Source organism: Procambarus clarkii, chromosome 87 (assembly GCF_040958095.1).
Source record: "Procambarus clarkii isolate CNS0578487 chromosome 87, FALCON_Pclarkii_2.0, whole genome shotgun sequence".
Taxonomy (NCBI): domain Eukaryota; kingdom Metazoa; phylum Arthropoda; class Malacostraca; order Decapoda; family Cambaridae; genus Procambarus; species Procambarus clarkii.
The window spans coordinates 18443505-18461543 of NC_091236.1; the positions used below are offsets into that span (position 1 = coordinate 18443505).

General features: G+C 39.7%; 1 pseudogene; it reads right to left on the reverse strand.

Annotated features, from left to right (window-relative positions):
• Positions 1-1162: 1162 nt before the first annotated feature.
• On the reverse strand, positions 1163-17793 carry LOC138358958 (xylosyltransferase 1-like; annotated as a pseudogene).
• Positions 17794-18039: the final 246 nt, after the last annotated feature.

The window sequence follows — 18039 nt, forward strand, 5'->3', positions numbered from 1 at the left end:
GACCAAAGACCCAGAGCTCAACCCCCGCAAACACCACTAGGTGAGTACAACTAGGTGAGTACACACACACACACACACACACACACTCACACACACACCAATTCAGGAGTATGCGGCCCTAACATGGAGCCCGTACATTGTCAAGCACAAGACGAAGCTGGAAAAAGTTCAAAGGTATGTCACTAGACTAGTCTTAGAACTAAGAGGCATGAGAGGCAGAACTAAAAGGCTACGGGAAATGCACCTTACGACACTGGAAGACAGAAGAGTAAGGGGAGACATGATCACAACCTACAAAATCCTCAGGGGAATCGACCGGGTAAACAAGGATAAACTATTCAAGACTGGTGGTATGCGAATAAGGAGACAGGTGGAAACTGAGTACCCACATGAGCCACAGGGACGTTAGAAAGAACTTTTTCAATGTCAGAGTAGTTAACGAATGGAATGCCTTAGGCAGTGATGTGGTGAAGGCTGACTCCATACACAGTTTCAAATGTAGATATGATTGAGCCCAATAGGCTCAGGAACCTGTACATCTGTTGATTGACGGTTGAGAGGCGGGACCAAAGAGCCATAGCGCAATCCCCGCAAGCACAAATAGGTAAGTACGAATACGTGAGTACACCCACCCACACACACACACACACATACACACACACACACACACCCACACACACACACACACACACACACACACACACACACACACACACACACACACACACACACACACACACACACACACACACACACACACACACACACACACCCACACACACACACACCCACACACACACACACACACACACACACACACACACACACACACACACACACACACACACACACACACACAGTAAAACAAATAAAGTTACCTTGGCTGATGACATTCAATAAAACAATTTTATGCAATGTGCATTTTACTTTCAAATTTTTATATAAATTAATTTCATCTTGTAACACTGATCATGTGCTGTATTGATATCACAGCAATTGTACAAAACAAATATTAAACACTAGAAACACGGGAATAGCAGTTATAAGGATATATTGTATTCTAACATTAATTTCTAGTGAATTTGAATGCTAAAGGTCACTTAGCAAACAATTTACATCCAGAAACGCGCATCAAGCAATATCAACACTTAATGTACACCAACTTTACATGCAAAGCCTTTATTCCTGACACAGTGGCATATATCAATATCTGGTAATGATGTAATACCTATTAATAATGCCCATCATTTTTGTTTATATATATCATGCCTATAGACATACCTATTAATTCTTAGCTCTTTTTATATAAATTATGTAAATCTATACACAGAGCCATACTTATCTGAATTCGCCACTTCCGACTCGGTAGGAATCGGTAATTCTCTCACTTGGTTGGTCCACTTCTCCAAGGTGAGACTTGGGATCGGGAGACTGAGAGCTCCATGGCGTTTTTTCACAGGGATCAAGTAAGGAACGAACACACTCTGGCTCATCTGGACTAGCAATGTATCAAGAATCTTGAATAGTGTAGAACCTGTCATGAGGGCAGATATTCAACATTTGTCACATTTTACATGTTGGTTCTGTTTACATGTTATTAGTCACCCGTCAAATTGAATTGAAAATGATTAAGGCAAGGTAAAATTTGAGGATATTTAATAGTATATATATTAAAATTCTGCCTTTAGTTTTTCACACTTAAAATAACAGCACATTCAAATTAAAATCAACCTTAAAATATATTTGAACCTTGAAAATCTGAACCTCAGTACAGTACAAGGAAAACCATAAATTCTTTAAGAATTTGCTCTCAGACCCAAAGTTTCAAAACTTTTAATGAAACTCTAAACTGCTTTAGCATAAACATACTATAGTTAATCATATTTAATCAGTATTTTTTATATTGGTATACATTTAGTAGTAAAAATTATTAGAAAAATACTAAACCCTACTGAATTCTTACTTAACATTATAAAACAAGCATTGAATGTAATGAAATGCAATTTCTGGGTGAGCCCCAGTGGCTCCCTATAGCTATATGGTGAGATGGTTACCATCTACTGGGTCACATCAGCTGTAACGTTCTAGAGGCCTATTGAGGGCAGAACCCGACTCCATCACAGAGTCACAGGGAGCAATGACATTTACTACTGTCACCACATTCGGGATGGCATCCAGAAACTCGGCGAGACAAAAACAAACAAATGGTGGATTCAGGAGAGACCGAAGGCTCAAAACCAGCTGAAAGAGCTCCCCCAACTATGTAAACAAACTATCAAACTCTCTCACAACATGAGCGATTTTGCTCACCCAACCTACCTCACTCATTTGAGGGGAAAGGGGAGGAGGTGGCCTAATGCCAGCCCGTGTTCCCAAGCTCAGTTCTAGGGGAAATATAGGCAGCCACCTGACAACTTGGAAGGGAGGGGATCAGAAAGCCACAGAGGCTCACCCAGAAATTTACTACCAAAGCCACAGCTTGCCCAAAGGAAAAATGACTGAATGAAACACAACTGCTCGAACAACCATCAAGTCACCTGGGGCCAACTGAACACCAACAGATGGTGGTACTGCAACTAGGTCAAGGCTGTTCAAGGCAGGGTAAACGACACCAACCAAGAATATGAAATTTACTATCTTAGAAGTCTATAAAGTGAGAAACTACAGTAGAGAAAGATGTAACCCAGTGATGACCCAACAACACATCAAATAATGAAGAAATGACAACGTTCTGGTCTGTCTTGAGCCATTATCAAATCGTGTCTTAATAATGGTCCAGGACAGACTGAAAGGTCATTGTTTCTTCATTTTATTTATTGGTTGTGAGGGTATATATTTCTTCAATGATTGCAACTGCATGCAACAGCCCCAATCACAATGGTGGTCACCTTGGAAGCTATCAATTGACAGAAAATGTGTGCGAGAGCAGCCACATAGATTCTCTGTATCTCAAATAGAGAAGAGGTGCACACCACACTGTCTCTAGTCGAGTATGAGGAATCACCCGTCACTGGGTCGTCAGCCTCACTCCAATGCATAAATGCTATTCCAGAGAAATGACTTGGGGTCTCTATACCCAGAGCCGGTACCCAATAATTAAGTGGAAAAAATGTATGAGGCAGTACGTAGGGAAATGCTGACAAAAAATAATAATGTTTATTCAGCAAATTTATTAATACATTGGGAGCTCTACATTACTTTAATCAAGAGTGGCTCAACAAAACCATACAAATCACACACAGCAGGAATCGTTCCCACGGTGCTGATATGAGAAGACACGCGGTCTCTACTCACTTGCACTGAACAATAGTGAAGTAACTGATTAATAGTGAACACCCCGACAGTTACTGCCTAACGACATCTGATTGGAGTTCCAACAGAACACTCGGGCAATACACAATAATATCAAGAAATTCACAGTAACACCATCAATAACACCAATAATGCACACAATATCACTGTATCATTGAAATCAATTTCACAATTATCTATTTATCATTGAAATAAACATACATCACTGAGAGACTATATGTGGTGTATGTTAATTCACTTATACAAAGAACAAGTACCCAGAGCACTTCCCACTCAGGTAAACATCTTGACATTTGTGGGTCACCGCAGTTGTTTTACCACTCAACTGAAGTGGTTGGAAAGGAGGTATACTTAATCGGTCGGTTAATTACCAAGATCTACACGGGGCAACCCTGGGAAAAGCAGTAGAGATTTGTACTTACTGTGAGCCGGCCTTGACACATTCCCTCCCAATACAAACACACATCCATAATAGTTGGATGATGATGTGTTGGCTGCACTGACACTGGCTTGACTCATGGATTGCATAGATGGCGGTCTCTTCTTCTCATTAACCTCATTCACTACCACACGTGGTTGAACATGCGAGGTTACTCGGTCACCGTAATGGATGGCAACTCCAAAGAACATGCATGGCGTACGTGAGACATGGGGCAGGGCATCACGGAACAATGAACGTGTTGGCTCCGTGTGCGAAGCTGGACTGTCACACTGCAACGTGTATGGTACACACACTTGTGGACCCTGGGTCGGCACTTTAGGGTGGGTTTTATTCACATAACAAAAGAATCGGGTAGCAAGTTTAGAATTATTTCAAATCTTTCAGTAATCAATCTGTAGATCACACACATAACTCTGATAACCTCAATCCTTCACTATGAACATGGATTGAACAGATAGTATCTAATAGCACTTGGCTTCAGTCTGTTAATCCTGTAACAGTCACCGGGTTATATGCAGACGATGAGTCACAATAACATGGCTGAAGATATGACGACAATAGTGCCAGTTCCATAATGATATATGACTGCATAATATGGTTTATTGATACATCACAGATCAAGTAAATATAATAGCTCCAAAACGTATAAAGTTCTTGATGATGATGGCTAACAACAAGTGTAAAATTAGAAAATAAACAGTAATATTGGTATAACTGTTTACACTACATTCAAGTGGAGGTCGCTAAATTAAAGTGTGTAGAAGTGGGAGTGAACTGTACATCACTGGTGATTGTGCAAAAGTACTTTCTACAAAACTACACTAAATACTGTATGTAGCAGGATTATTTAATAACAACCTTCATATAAGGTGTAATAACAACAATATTTAGATAAAATATATAGCAGCAGCAAAAAGTAAATTTTGCATTGTCACTAGAATGCATTCCCTATTTGCCCTCATTCAATGTTCACAAATGTACCATTTATGTCAATATTCACAAATTCAATGTGCTGAAGTTTTACTGGAATGCATCCCTTAAAGGGCTCACTGTACCTTGTGACTAGCTCATCGATCCACTGTGACAGCTGTGGACCATATAAAGTTGAGTGAGAGGCAGAGACTTCCTATGCTGAGGAGTTGCCATGATGTCCCAGACTAAGGAGGAGGCAAGTATTACTGAGATCTGCATCAGTGTAGGATCCCGATGGCCCTTTGTGTAGTGCCCTGAAAATTGCAAACAATTTCATCATAAAATTAAATTATCAATGAATTTCATAAAGAAAATACCATGTTTGGACAATGGGTGAAGATGGAAGTGGCACAACAGAACAAAAAGCTGAACATGTAAAGAATAGAGTGCAGCGTGAAATGTAATGCCCCATTCCGAGTGGTTCCTTTGCAACTTCCCTTAGTTTCTGTTACCAGTACAATAAATATAGGACACTGATTGTCAGATTTCCAGTGACAATCTTGGTACACCAGGGACAAGTACATTTCTCCAGGCATAATGCCTCTGAATAATGTTTGGAATATTAAATTGGCAAACAAAATCCTAAAACAAGTTAATCCCCCCCTAATTAAATTACCCCCACCACCATCAGGTGGTACAACAGCCACCTGTTGTCGCTGTTGTGGTGGCCCCACCACTTCCAAGTGACCAAGTGGTGGGGCCTGATCCTTCCAAGACTCAGGAAATGAAGCCACTTCACATGTTTAACTGGCACAAATGAGACTACACTTATTATAGATAAATTGACTCGCCATCTTTCTGACTAAGTGTCCCTGCATAAGGGGTTCCATGCTAAAAACAAGTTTGATGGTATGTATGCAGTTTATTAATATCTCTTGCTGTAAGGCCATTGCAGTGGCATAGATATAGCCATTTTCAGGTATTTTGTTAAAGAGAAACTATTTGATAATTTATTCATTGCTTATTTGTGGCAACTTTTGTCCTTCCTTGTTTATGAGAGATAGGGTTCAGTATTGGCATATTGTGTGCATCATCTCAAGTTTGGTCTTTCAATCAGAAGTCATCTAGTATGGTCATATTGTACTATTTTCCAGTGTCTGAGAGGTTGTTTAACTCGTTTCCTTACTAGTTGAGTGAACATATATCTACTAACTAGTCCAGGGTCTGAATCTGCTGCATATATAGTTTCCTTCAGTGTTCTAAAGTATTTGTTGACATTGCTTGGGTAGGGGTCCAGTGTTTGTGCAGTTTTCACATAGGGTGTCTGCTTTTCCAAGTGGGGGAATATGTTGAATCCTCCCACCCAGTTAAAGCTGATGTAAACCTTGTCCCTTCTACTCCCAGGTGCATTTCCATGGGCATGTTGATGGCATGGCTATGCATCCGTGTTTCCTCAAATAACATTTAGCTTCATTGCTAGCATCTGTTTTGTTGTTTTCAGGTGTTGGCATGGAAGGTCTTCAAGGAGTTTATTGTGCTCCTGTTGGGAGCTTCCATCAATCAATCAATAGAACATTGCCTGCTTCTGCTTTGTTCTGTGTAGTGAACTCAGTGGAGCGTTATAAATATAGTACTACAGATTCATGAATTCTCTACAAAATTAGGACATTTTACATTATATCTAATGATTAAGCAACTACATCACACAATTAAACAAAATTCATAAATTCATCAATGTGAGTGTTCTGTTACCTGGCGTCTTTGACTGATATTTGGCGGCCGTGCACGACCTGCAGCGGCAGTATGAGGAACGAGTGTGAGGCTGTCACAACATTATCAATCATCACTCTAACCATCCATGACCCGGGAAGCAATGGTTTACGCATATCAAAGTTGTGGGAAACTACCTGGTAAATGCTAAATAATTATAATTAGTGAGAAGCAATGCTGCAGATGTGGAATGAAATACAAATATTGATGACATTATTATCCAAACCAAGTTGATCCAAGTCCTTCCTTTGTAGTGGGCATTCTACTGCAGAGAAAGTTCAGTTTCAGTGAAACATTTCTATTATGTTCTATTTCTTGACAATATGATTTTATTAAAACATTCTGTAAGGTATTTTGAAACTGAAGTTACAAATCCAAAAGTAAAATTTTATTTCAGAAAATATAACTGACAAATATATAGGGGAGCCGGTCGGCCGAGCGGACAGCACGCTGGACTGTCATCCTGTGGTCCCGGGTTCGATCCCGGGCGCCGGCGAGAAACAATGGGCAGAGTTTCTTTCACCCTATGCCCCCTGTTACCTAGCAGTAAATAGGTACCTGGGTGTTAGCCAGCTGTCACGGGCTGCTTCCTGGCGGTGGAGGACTGGTCGAAGACCGGGCCGCAGGGACACTAAAGTCCCGAAATCATCTCAAGATAACATCAAGATATATAAAAAATAAGTCACAATACTACTTATTGTGCCTACGGACCCAGTAGTACAGTCTAGTTCGTTCTTGATTAACAATAGAAAATTCCAGGTTAGAATCCCGGGTGGGACAAAAATGGTTGGGCACATTTCCTATCACCTAATGGATCTGTTCACCCAGCAGTAAGTGAGAAAGGATCTGACCCAGCTGCAGCTCTCCTGGTGGCAACAATCGATACTAATGGGTTCAAGCTAATTTCAAATAAATTATTTCCTTTCGTTTGGAGAGTTGTTTGGCAGTTTCAAGGCTTTGGTTCTTGTGACTCCAGCAGATGCCTATAACGCTTTGCTGACATTCTGATTTTTCCCCAGTGAAATGGCATAATGTCAATTACTCTCTGCCACTGTAAGGAGGGACCAGGTTTTGGCTCTAGTCAACACTAGGCCAAAAAGAACTGTGACTGATGTGACTTTTGTAGCTTGTATGTATCTCCCTGTAGCTATCTTGCTGATAGCAAGATAGCTACTGAGCCACAAAGGAATTCTCCTAGAAAAACAGGACACCCTCTTCCAGTGTGTCCCATTTTTCCCCAGCCCAACCAAAATTATCTAGTCTGCAGAGCTCAGGTTCTTTCCTCTATGAGCTGGCTAATTTTGAGTCTCATTACTGGGAAATAGATAGGCTTATTTTCCACTCTAAGGCCTGCTGATGTGAAGTGGCTGTCAAGACTGGCTCTATTCCTGTGTTGTCAGGTCTTGTGTTTCACTTGAGGCTATGCATAGTTTGGCTGTTATTTCCTGAGCATGTGTCTTATCTGGCCGATTTACTTCTGTATATGTCATTATGGACAATTAAGATGTGGTTATTTTGTGGAATTGTGATTTTTGAGTCCAGCTTCTGGGGTCCATGAATGAAGCAACTGAGGAGGACTCCCAGAAAATGTTCCAGAGTGAAAGGGTTAATAGTGAAATTACAAACATAAACAACATACAGTATTGTATATTTCCTACTGCAAGAGCAAAACCAAAAAACAAGAAATTGTAAATATTAGGGCAACAGCTTACAGATGGAAACATGATGACAAGACCTGTTCTCCAGGTTCCAAGGTGATCTTCCCTTCAGCAGCAAGAGTTGAAGTCGGATCACTAAATACAACAAGTGGGTGCTGTACAGTGTCCTCTCCAGCAACTCTGGCATCACCTGTTACTCCTCCAGATCATCTTGTGACCACAGTTATATCATTGCTGGGGCCCAGAGCTCCACCCAAAGTGCGAAAAGCTTGCTCTTTCACATCAAATTTTGACCCTACCTTTAAAATCCTGTAAGAAAGACAAGTGTTGAAAAATTAGTCTTTGCCTTCTGATAAAGCTTCCTCAAGGCTCAAGTGAGACATTAAATATTTACATTTTTATATTATTAATTGTTCTTAAATGTAAAGACAAGCCAATCAAATGATACTATTCATACTTACAAGTAGTATATGGTTTGTTTTCTCAAAGAGCAGTCTATATTTGATACGTGGAAAAATCCAAGTCTCGATCGGAAAGGCTCTCAGGCTGTCAATATTGCCTATGTACTGAACCAAAAGTCCCCTGAAACAAAAACAGTCATATTTTTCTATCTTAATATGACCGCTATTCCACAGTCGACCTGCAATCACAATAAACATATTTTAAAGATACATACACGCTTTCTGTACAGAAAAAAAAATGAATAAGAAAATCTATTACAAATATAAACCTCTGCATTTATCATGAAAAACATATATGTGGGAATAAATTTATTACTTCAGCTATACAGTAATACGCAGCAACTCCTCTAGCCATCATAGATCACACAAATTTTGTTTGGAAATCATCTTGAATTGCAGAAACGCTCATTTCTGCTTAATGATATTACACGAGACATATAATGAAGCCATTCAAGTACTCTAGAGTCCTATCAAAGTGAGAGCTTCAAGTAAGTGTCCTTTAATTCCATCAGCTGATGATCCTTATAAACAGGTTTAACAATACTGCACAAAGTTCTTGAAAATTATGTGATCATAATACAACAAATTAAAAATTATAATACAAGGATCAAATCTAAGAAGTTTAATCTGAAGTATATAGCTACACATGAAACCCAGTACCAAATTAATACAAATTACAAATAAACTGGTGCTAGATAAACTAGTTTAAGTCAACAAACTTAAAAATCAACGGGATAAACTGAGTTCAGTGCAACCTTTATTCAGCAAACTTAATGGGACAAGGCCCAATTCAGCTCAACCACTGTCACTAGACATTAGAGCAGCGATCTTGTTGCTTGCATGTCAGTGTTCAATCCCCTAACCGCTTAAGTGGTTTGGCACCATTTCTTTCCTCCATTTTATTCCAAATCCTTATCTTCAACCCATCCAAGTGCTACATATTCATAAAGGCTTAATGCTCTCTCTTTGGCTTCAACGAACACTTGTTAAGTGTTTGGCAAATTGGTGATTAGATCCAGCTTGCAAACATGCGTTGCAATTGGAGGTTCGCTGGAGCAAGGTTTGACAGATTGAGGTTTCCGTGTACTCTTCAACTTTCTGTAGTTTACATCAATAAATTATTCTTTCACATCAACTTATGACCAGTTAACACACATTAATTATAAGACTAATAATATATGTCAAAGCATTTAACGACTGTGTGTACAATTAACACCATATCTTACCTTGAATGTATCACCAAGATGGTATGAATGAACCTGAAGAACTAAAGTTGCATACACATTGCATTTGTTCTTCTCGGCGATGACGAGCTGAGCCAACGCCCTGGTACCGAGTCCAGCCCCTGCATGGTAGAGCGTCAAGGCTGCAGCATTTCCACCATCCAGCTTATCCTTGTTATGGTAACGATTTTTCAAGTAACTCTCTAGCCCAGGAGTGACTACCATTGAAAATTAGAAAAAAAATATGTAAGAAAATGATACACAGTATTATACTGAAATATACTACGAAAAACATGGCTGCACAATATCTGGAAATCTTACAAAAAAAAGGATAGCTGCATACTGCAGAAGCACAACCAGGAGTAATAAGGTAAGCAGTAAGAAGGGATAGAAGACAAGATCTACCAGGACTTAGTTTATTGTATTAATACTATCCCAATGGACCCTAGCCTTAGTTCATAAAATAAAATAATAATAATAATACCGTAATAATGATAGTAATGACAGAGCCATAGGAAGAGCAATTGGGGTAAATAAGTTCAGCCTGAGACAGTTAGGGAGTTGTACAGACCAACTGGTATCACCTCGTGCTTGAGGTGATGCCATTCTCCCCCCCTCCCAGGCACAAGGTATATGGCCCATCCCCATACAAGAATGCTCATGTAGGACCAGTCCAAAAATGGAAGAACCATTCAATAGTTAGCAACTACTCACCTGTGTCATGCAAGATATTCACAGCAATCAAATCAATATTAAAATTTGTTGACCTGAACAATCTTTAATGTTGTCGGGTTGGTTAATTTGAGAATAGTGTAATAGCCCTGATGCAATTCACATACAGTATTAATAAAGAGGTCATTCATAAAAACTTTTAAAAATCAGATGATGATTTAAGATAATGTTGTTGTCTTATATGCTACAAGAAACTTTCCACATTCAAATAAAAAGAAATAAGCAAAACCTACAAACTATTCTGCCTACAGAAAATTACTGCAAGGTAATAGAGATCGCGTAAGAATAAACAACGGTGACCTACTATGGTGGATGCCAAGTGAGCTCACCAGTTCACTTTAATGGTTACTAGAGCTACACTTGGTCTCTTTCATTTTCTCAGACTCTTTATTACTCTTGCAAATGAACACGGCTTGGTCATACTTTGACTATATATGTCCTATTTATTGCAACCAAAATTATCTCAATGCCAGCATGTAATCCCTACTTTACCTATAATATGTCCAAACATGAACATGGTAATTATTTGACAAATATTTAAAGTATTAAAAAAAATCGGAAATGTTCTCATTCTTATACAAGATCACTTCTTTAAAATAATATGGAGGGGGACTGCCAGATAAAACAGATCAGAAAAATTAGAGAGAAAATGATATCAACAGACATAAAACCATATAACTTATATATTAACAAATTGGTGAAATGTGCTTACAAGAGTAATAGGGAGTGTAGAGCCATGCATCCATCTGGTTAATAATTGCTCGGCTCATCACTGGCTCAAAGTTGCGAGCAAAGAACAGGTTGCGTGATGAAGAAGCCTGAAACAAACAAGAATGTGAGTACAAGAAACTCCTCTTCCTAAGTGGCCCCTCAGTGTCACGCCGAGCAAGGGCCTGGATACTACAATTCTCACTATGTCTTCAATGACCTCTGCCCCACGGTTATGAGGATCTTTTCATATGGTCATGTCACCTGGCTGCCAAGAAAAGGTCAAGGTCAACTCACTACTAAACAGAATGCAGAATATTTCTCCTGAGAGCAACCAAGAAGCCTATATTAAAAAAATATATTTAATATTTATCATGAGTAAATGATTTAGGAATATTTTTTAGTATTCAGAAAAATTCAAGCATGAATGTAATGAAGCACCCTTTTCTGGCTGACTGCAGCAGCTCCCTGGTGCTAGTACACACGAACCCAGCGTTCTACCAGGTCTCTAGACTTGCTAAAACTTATCTAACAATAGGATCAGGAACTGTTGTGCTTGTAGAGGTAAGGGAAACATGGAGATCTGAGGTGGAACCAAGTAAAACCCAGCCAGAGAGTAAAGGCGAAACAAAACAAACTACATTCAGTATCTTGATTATAGATCGAAGAGATTGAAACAAGGCAAGGAAGCTAACCCAAGGTTTACAATTCATGCAACTGCTCCCAGCTGTGCTACCAGATGGGAATTAGGGCTCCTTTCAAGTTCAGCTACTCTACACCCTCACATAAGTGCTGTCACTCTAGATGCAACCTATCCCTCCCCCCCCCCCCTCAATGAAAAAACACCAAAGAGGACCCAGCACAGGTGGGTAAGGACATCAAAAATCTCAATGGGCCCAAATATAACTAACAATTAGAGCCATTAAAATACCCAATAGTGCCAGACACGAGGGATGTGAAGCCAACTACTTCACGCCGAACTGCATAAACCAGACGTGAATAAGCATATGGAACCACATAACTAAACTGAAAGAACTCCTGTTCACCACTCAAGAAGAACCCCAGAAAGATACAAAGAATCCCCCACAAACCTGACTATTGCCTCGCGTCATTTATCGACTCTACAACAGGGCTGACAAGCGGGCCAAGTCCAAAGCACTACCCTGAGCAAAACAACTGAAGAGAAGCAGCTCCAGAAAGGAGGATGCCTGAACCCCTTCACAGCAGAATTTTCTATAGAGGAAATAGGAATGCAAAATGACACCAGAGAAGATGACACTAAACAAAAGTTGGGTGAACTTTTTATTTTTTTAGGACAGTTAAGGCTCGACTCCCACTCAACCCTCCCTGCCAAGGGCTTGAATCTAACAAAAATTACTAGCAAAGCATTTGACGCGCACAGTACTACTATGCTACAAGGACTGTTGTAATTTATGTAGACAAGGAGAGTGGTCCCTGTTGAGATGATGGTGTAATACATGCAAGACCACGTGAGTAAAGGTGTGGGTTGGCCAGGTTCCAGCTAGCGTGGCTTCATTCTTCTATCTTGAATCAAGATAAGTAGCCTGTTTACTTCATCTGCACATCCCAGGTGAGTTTTATCCAGTCTTGGGATGATCTTGGATCCCATGCACCCTATGCCTCTATGAGCATACCAGATTCTGGTGCTTGTGTTAGACATGCCTACACAAGTTCAGAGGCCTGGTAGCATTTTGCTTCAAAAAGCCAGACCAAAATTATGCACTGTAGTAACACACACTTTAGCAAATACCATCAGTCAGTAATGGATTTTTTTAACTGAATTGCAACAAAAGATTTTCTTAACACAGGCAATGTATGCGCTTTCTGTTAAGGTTAAAACAATGGTTGGAATATAGCTTCCAACCATTGATAATATAATTATTCACTCGATAATATAATTATAACTAACCTCGAGCTTGGGCCAGTCTCCTGGAATGAAGTCATTGGGTGAGCATCCGCACCAGTCAACAATGTGTTTGTACTGACACTTGCAACCCAGTTTCCTTTTCCAGTTAGTTACATGGAGATCGTTGCTTGTGAATGACTGGCAGAATCGCGAGTTGCTCAAGACAGTATGAAAGAATGACTTGAAAAATAAAACGAGGGTTTAGGCTATCTCTGAAAAGCCACAAATGTCTTTCGGGTAATCAGCATAAAAGTTCTAATATTGCACCTCATGCATATCTTCTTTGCTGGAAATTATGTCATTCATATACACTCAAGATTTAACTGTAATTAAATAGTTAATATATTGTTTCACATATTTAGGGGCAAATAAATGTGAATACATTTCAGCATAAAATGTTTACAATAACACACACACGCATGTCAAAACTTTTAAACATAATAAAAATAAATTATATAATCACCGCATACAAAAGTGCAACTTGAATAGATAAAATTGGTAAGGAGCAAATTTTGAACGGGTCTCCATCAAGAACAAGAGGCCATAAATTCAAACTAAGAAAACAAGGGAAACAATACATTCATGTAAATTCTAATTTGTAAGCTATGGTAGAGGGATGGAGAGTATTGAATGAAAGGGTTACATATGAAGTGTATATACTATAGGTCAGAACCATTGAAAATTTCAAAACTGTAGGTGGCAAAGAGCACAAAAAAGATGACATACATATTTCTACGGTAATCTCTTGCTTAGGCAAGGAGATCCTGCCTATTCCATTACCGCCTATTCAACAACATGTTTGCATACGCCAGTATAGGAAATCAACATCAAGAACAAGAACAATAAGTGTTCAGAACCTGTGTCAGACAGACACCACCCCTCCCTCTACCCTCAAGTACCCGAGACACCAGAACACTGCTGTCTGTCTGGGGGCCCAGCGCCACTCGACGGTCGACCAGCCCTTAATTGCTTGTTTGAGACTGCCGGCGATAGTTCCCTGCACATCAGCGCCACCTACACTAGGCCTGGACGCCTATATAAGCAGCTCACCACCAGCCAGTCCTCACAATACACTTCGTGCTCTCAGCAGTAACGTCTACTGTAACCTTCCAGGAAACCGTAGATGCGTGCTGCTTATTGTATGTTATATATTTCACCTTTATTTGCTATTAGCGTAACTGTTACCTGTTCATATTACATTGTGTTTTGTGTTTCACCAAGTAGATTATGGGAGTTGCTTTATTTGTTGTTAAAGTCATTTTTATTATATATTTAAAGTTTTTCATTTTTTGAACTTTACCCGCAGCTCTCACACCGTAAAGAGGTCAGAAGTAGTTTTATTTACTTTGTTTTATTTTTTTTTCATTTAATGTGATTGGCATTCCACCTGCCAGAAGAGCCACTGTTATATTCTTTCCCTTTTACGTCACATACACTAATTTTACAGTACATATAATAATTTTTCAATAAGTATCCTTTTCTTATATATTCTTAATACGCTAAAGTTGGAAGATAGAAGAAAAAGATGTGATATGACCACTACGTACAAAACAGTATTAGGAATGACATAATTGACAAAGAATTTTTGAAAACTGCAGCTTCAAAAACATGAGGACTAAAATTCAAACTAAGGAAACAAAGCTGCTGAAGAAACATTAGAAAGTTCACTATTTCAGAGTGGTAGACGGTTGGAACAAGTTAAGTGAAAAGGTGGTGGAAGCCAAAACCATCAGTACAGTAATTTTAAAGCATTATATGACAAAGAGCACCTGGGGGAAAATGGGGACACCATGAGAAACCATCATTATTTAACTACACCTAGGTAATTACATGAGTATGGGAAGGAACTACTCTTTCAGTGCATGAGTAGTGAACAGGAGGAAAACTTAAAGGTGGTAGTGCAAGACAACTAAATTCACAGTAATAAATGTAGATATCACAGAGAAATAAGAAATTAAAATAATTTTTTAACTAGATACCTGATGATGAAAAGGCAGGCCCAAGAGCAAATTGTTCCAACCTACAAGCAACATACTAGCACAAACACACACTGTTGAAACGGGAATAATTAAAATGAAATAAAATCTGAGACAAGGGGCACAGGCATTCTGGAATGCTTACCTCGGCAGGTAACAGCGAATAGGAATAAGATTTCTTGAGGCCTTTATCAAGCTGATCCGGACTGTTAACTACATATTCAAGAAAATCACGATTGAGACACAGCCAGTCACTCCCTCCATCTACGGGAATTCCTGTTGAAAGAGCATGCAGTAAGATCAATTTTATGGGGAGGAAAATGAGAGGATTTAGTTTTTCTGTTAAAATTTATATATAATGTAATTAAGATACTGATAAGTTGAAGAATGGTGGTGGTTTTGAGATAAAACATATGAGATAAAGCAATTAATTAATAAACTGATGGACATAGTTCACATGCTTACAAATGAAAAAGCATTATATGAATAAGTGTTTGAAATGTGTGTGCTTGTATTTCATGGGATTATATGCAATAGTACTGAAGTGCAGACAGGTTCAAACCACTATGTACTACATGGCTATTATACCCGATAAAAAAATTTAAATAGATGAATTTTAAGTGTCATCTTCCTATTTCTTGATTTATTTGTGAATACAGTATACTGATATCAGTGGTGGTGATTATATTCCATAATTACACTTGACTTCTACCTTTTCCCGGTTTGGGGCCTTCTATTGATAATTACTTACTTCTCCTACCTTTTGTAAGTGAAGATTGAGAATGCACAATTAATGCTACAAATTGGTCTTTGAAGTAGCTACAGTCTAAAAGTAATTAATGGAACTCTTTTAGCATTTCAAACTGTAATTCACTGGTAACACAAATTTCAGTCATTTGAACTGAGCAATGTAGGAAAACACTCAAATCAGATTGATTTTGAACAATTTTGGTGTGAAAGTGACTTGCGAAAAGTATTGAGCTTCACAGTATACCAAACATAACTAGATTTTATGCAGTAGGAACCTACAAAACAACAACAACAAAAATGAACCTATCAATAGCCTGCCCTTCATTTTGCCAAACATGCACACAAACCTAATCAACATTTACTTATGTCATGGTAAAGCAAGGGTTTATTTTCCATCCAAAGTGGCAATACCATTCAGGAACATGAGTGATGAGATTTTCCCAGATCAAATAAAAACAATTCTGATAACATGTGACTAGTGCATCACAAAGTTTGAAATGTGTATTTCCATTCCAATTTCAAAGTCTGCTTTCATGTCAACAGCCTTAATTAGGCATAAGACTATATTTTTTATGTCCCATTTTTGGGACATCAAACCTGTTAGGTTTAGGTTCCCCCCTAGCTAAAGATACTACAATCTACGTGGCCATCCATCCAGTTATTGGCCAGACGCAAAGATGTTTAAAAAAGTTGCCAAATGATCCGCATATCATGCACTGCATCACGCCATTCATATTCCATCACAGGAATTCATAAAAAAACTCCATACAATATATTGAAAAGCTGAACTGAGCATGCTATTCATATTTTGCTCATCACAGTTCACCATTTCCCAATTAAAACAGTATTGAAGGATTAATGGTCTGTAATAAGTAATGACAAGATAAACTGTAAGTGATCAAAAGTGAATGAAGAAGTTTACACAAATGCTGAAGAATTTGTTGAATTCGTAATGCAATGACATTCAGTTTGAGCACTTTATAAAGATTTTAACTAAGCAAGAACTATTAAACTAAGTTATTAAAATATTTTTTATCCCTACACCAATCAGCAGTTGATTATTCACAACATTAGCCCTAACCAGTAAGCACGAATACCAGCGTTAAATATAATAAAACGCCATTTTTTGGGTGAGCTCCGGAGGCTCCCCCGGGGATATTCCGGTGAATATTCTAATGTCAGTCTTTGGCATCAGTCATGTGTATGGAGTTATGTGGGCCTACTGGGGACCATGAGCTAGAACCTGTTCTCCTCAGAAGAGGCACGAGGAGCAATGGCCTATAGAAACCCCCGTGTGGTTGGAAGCATTCTATGTCTGTCATCAACCGGGTTTGGCACCCAGAAAGGTAAGCGTCCCAAAACAATCCCCTATTCTGGTGAAAACTGCTACAAAAAGCCGAACAAGTGTATAGAACTCTCTAAACAGAAACGAGCATGACGTCACACATCCCCGCGCCGCTGTCTGCGCAGCTTCCCTCCTCCTAGGTAGGGGAAAGGGGGAGCCCCAAACAACCGCACTGGCAATCCACCTCCGAGTTCCGAGGCTGGACATAAAAACCCGCCGACCGGGGGAGGAAGGTTTGCCGGGAAGCCTCCGGGTCTCGCCCAGAAAATAGCATATCATTATATTCATCTCTGGTTTTCTGGGGGGAGCTCCTACAGCTCCTCGGAGATAACTTCCCACAGTGGAAAACCAGAGGGACTTACCCGGGAGGCGGTCGCTGCTCACTCCTCAACCCGAAGTCGAGACAACTGGCTGCATCCGCCGACCCAAAGCGACACAGGCCCGACTAGACCCAGGAACGTTCACGAGGTAGCACGCAGCCATGACTCTGTTCGACTGCCAAAACCCCGCGCCCTAATGTCAGACTAGGACATGTTATCAAAGACGGCAGCAATAGCAGCGAACTTATGAACGTCATGAGCACGGGGATAGAGCGCAGGCTGGCTAGACTTATTAACCCTGCAAACGACCTGGTAAACCCAAACCCGCGAACAGGGAAGAAGGGAAACCAAATCAACCCAAAGGGCGTCCCCGAACACAGAAGCCGTGGTGCGCAAATAACGGCGGTGGGCCGCAACCGGACACAAAACATGATGCACCCCTGGCCTGGCCAACCAGGCATCTCAACCCAAGGACCCCTCCGGAAAGCAGCCGTCTCATTCTT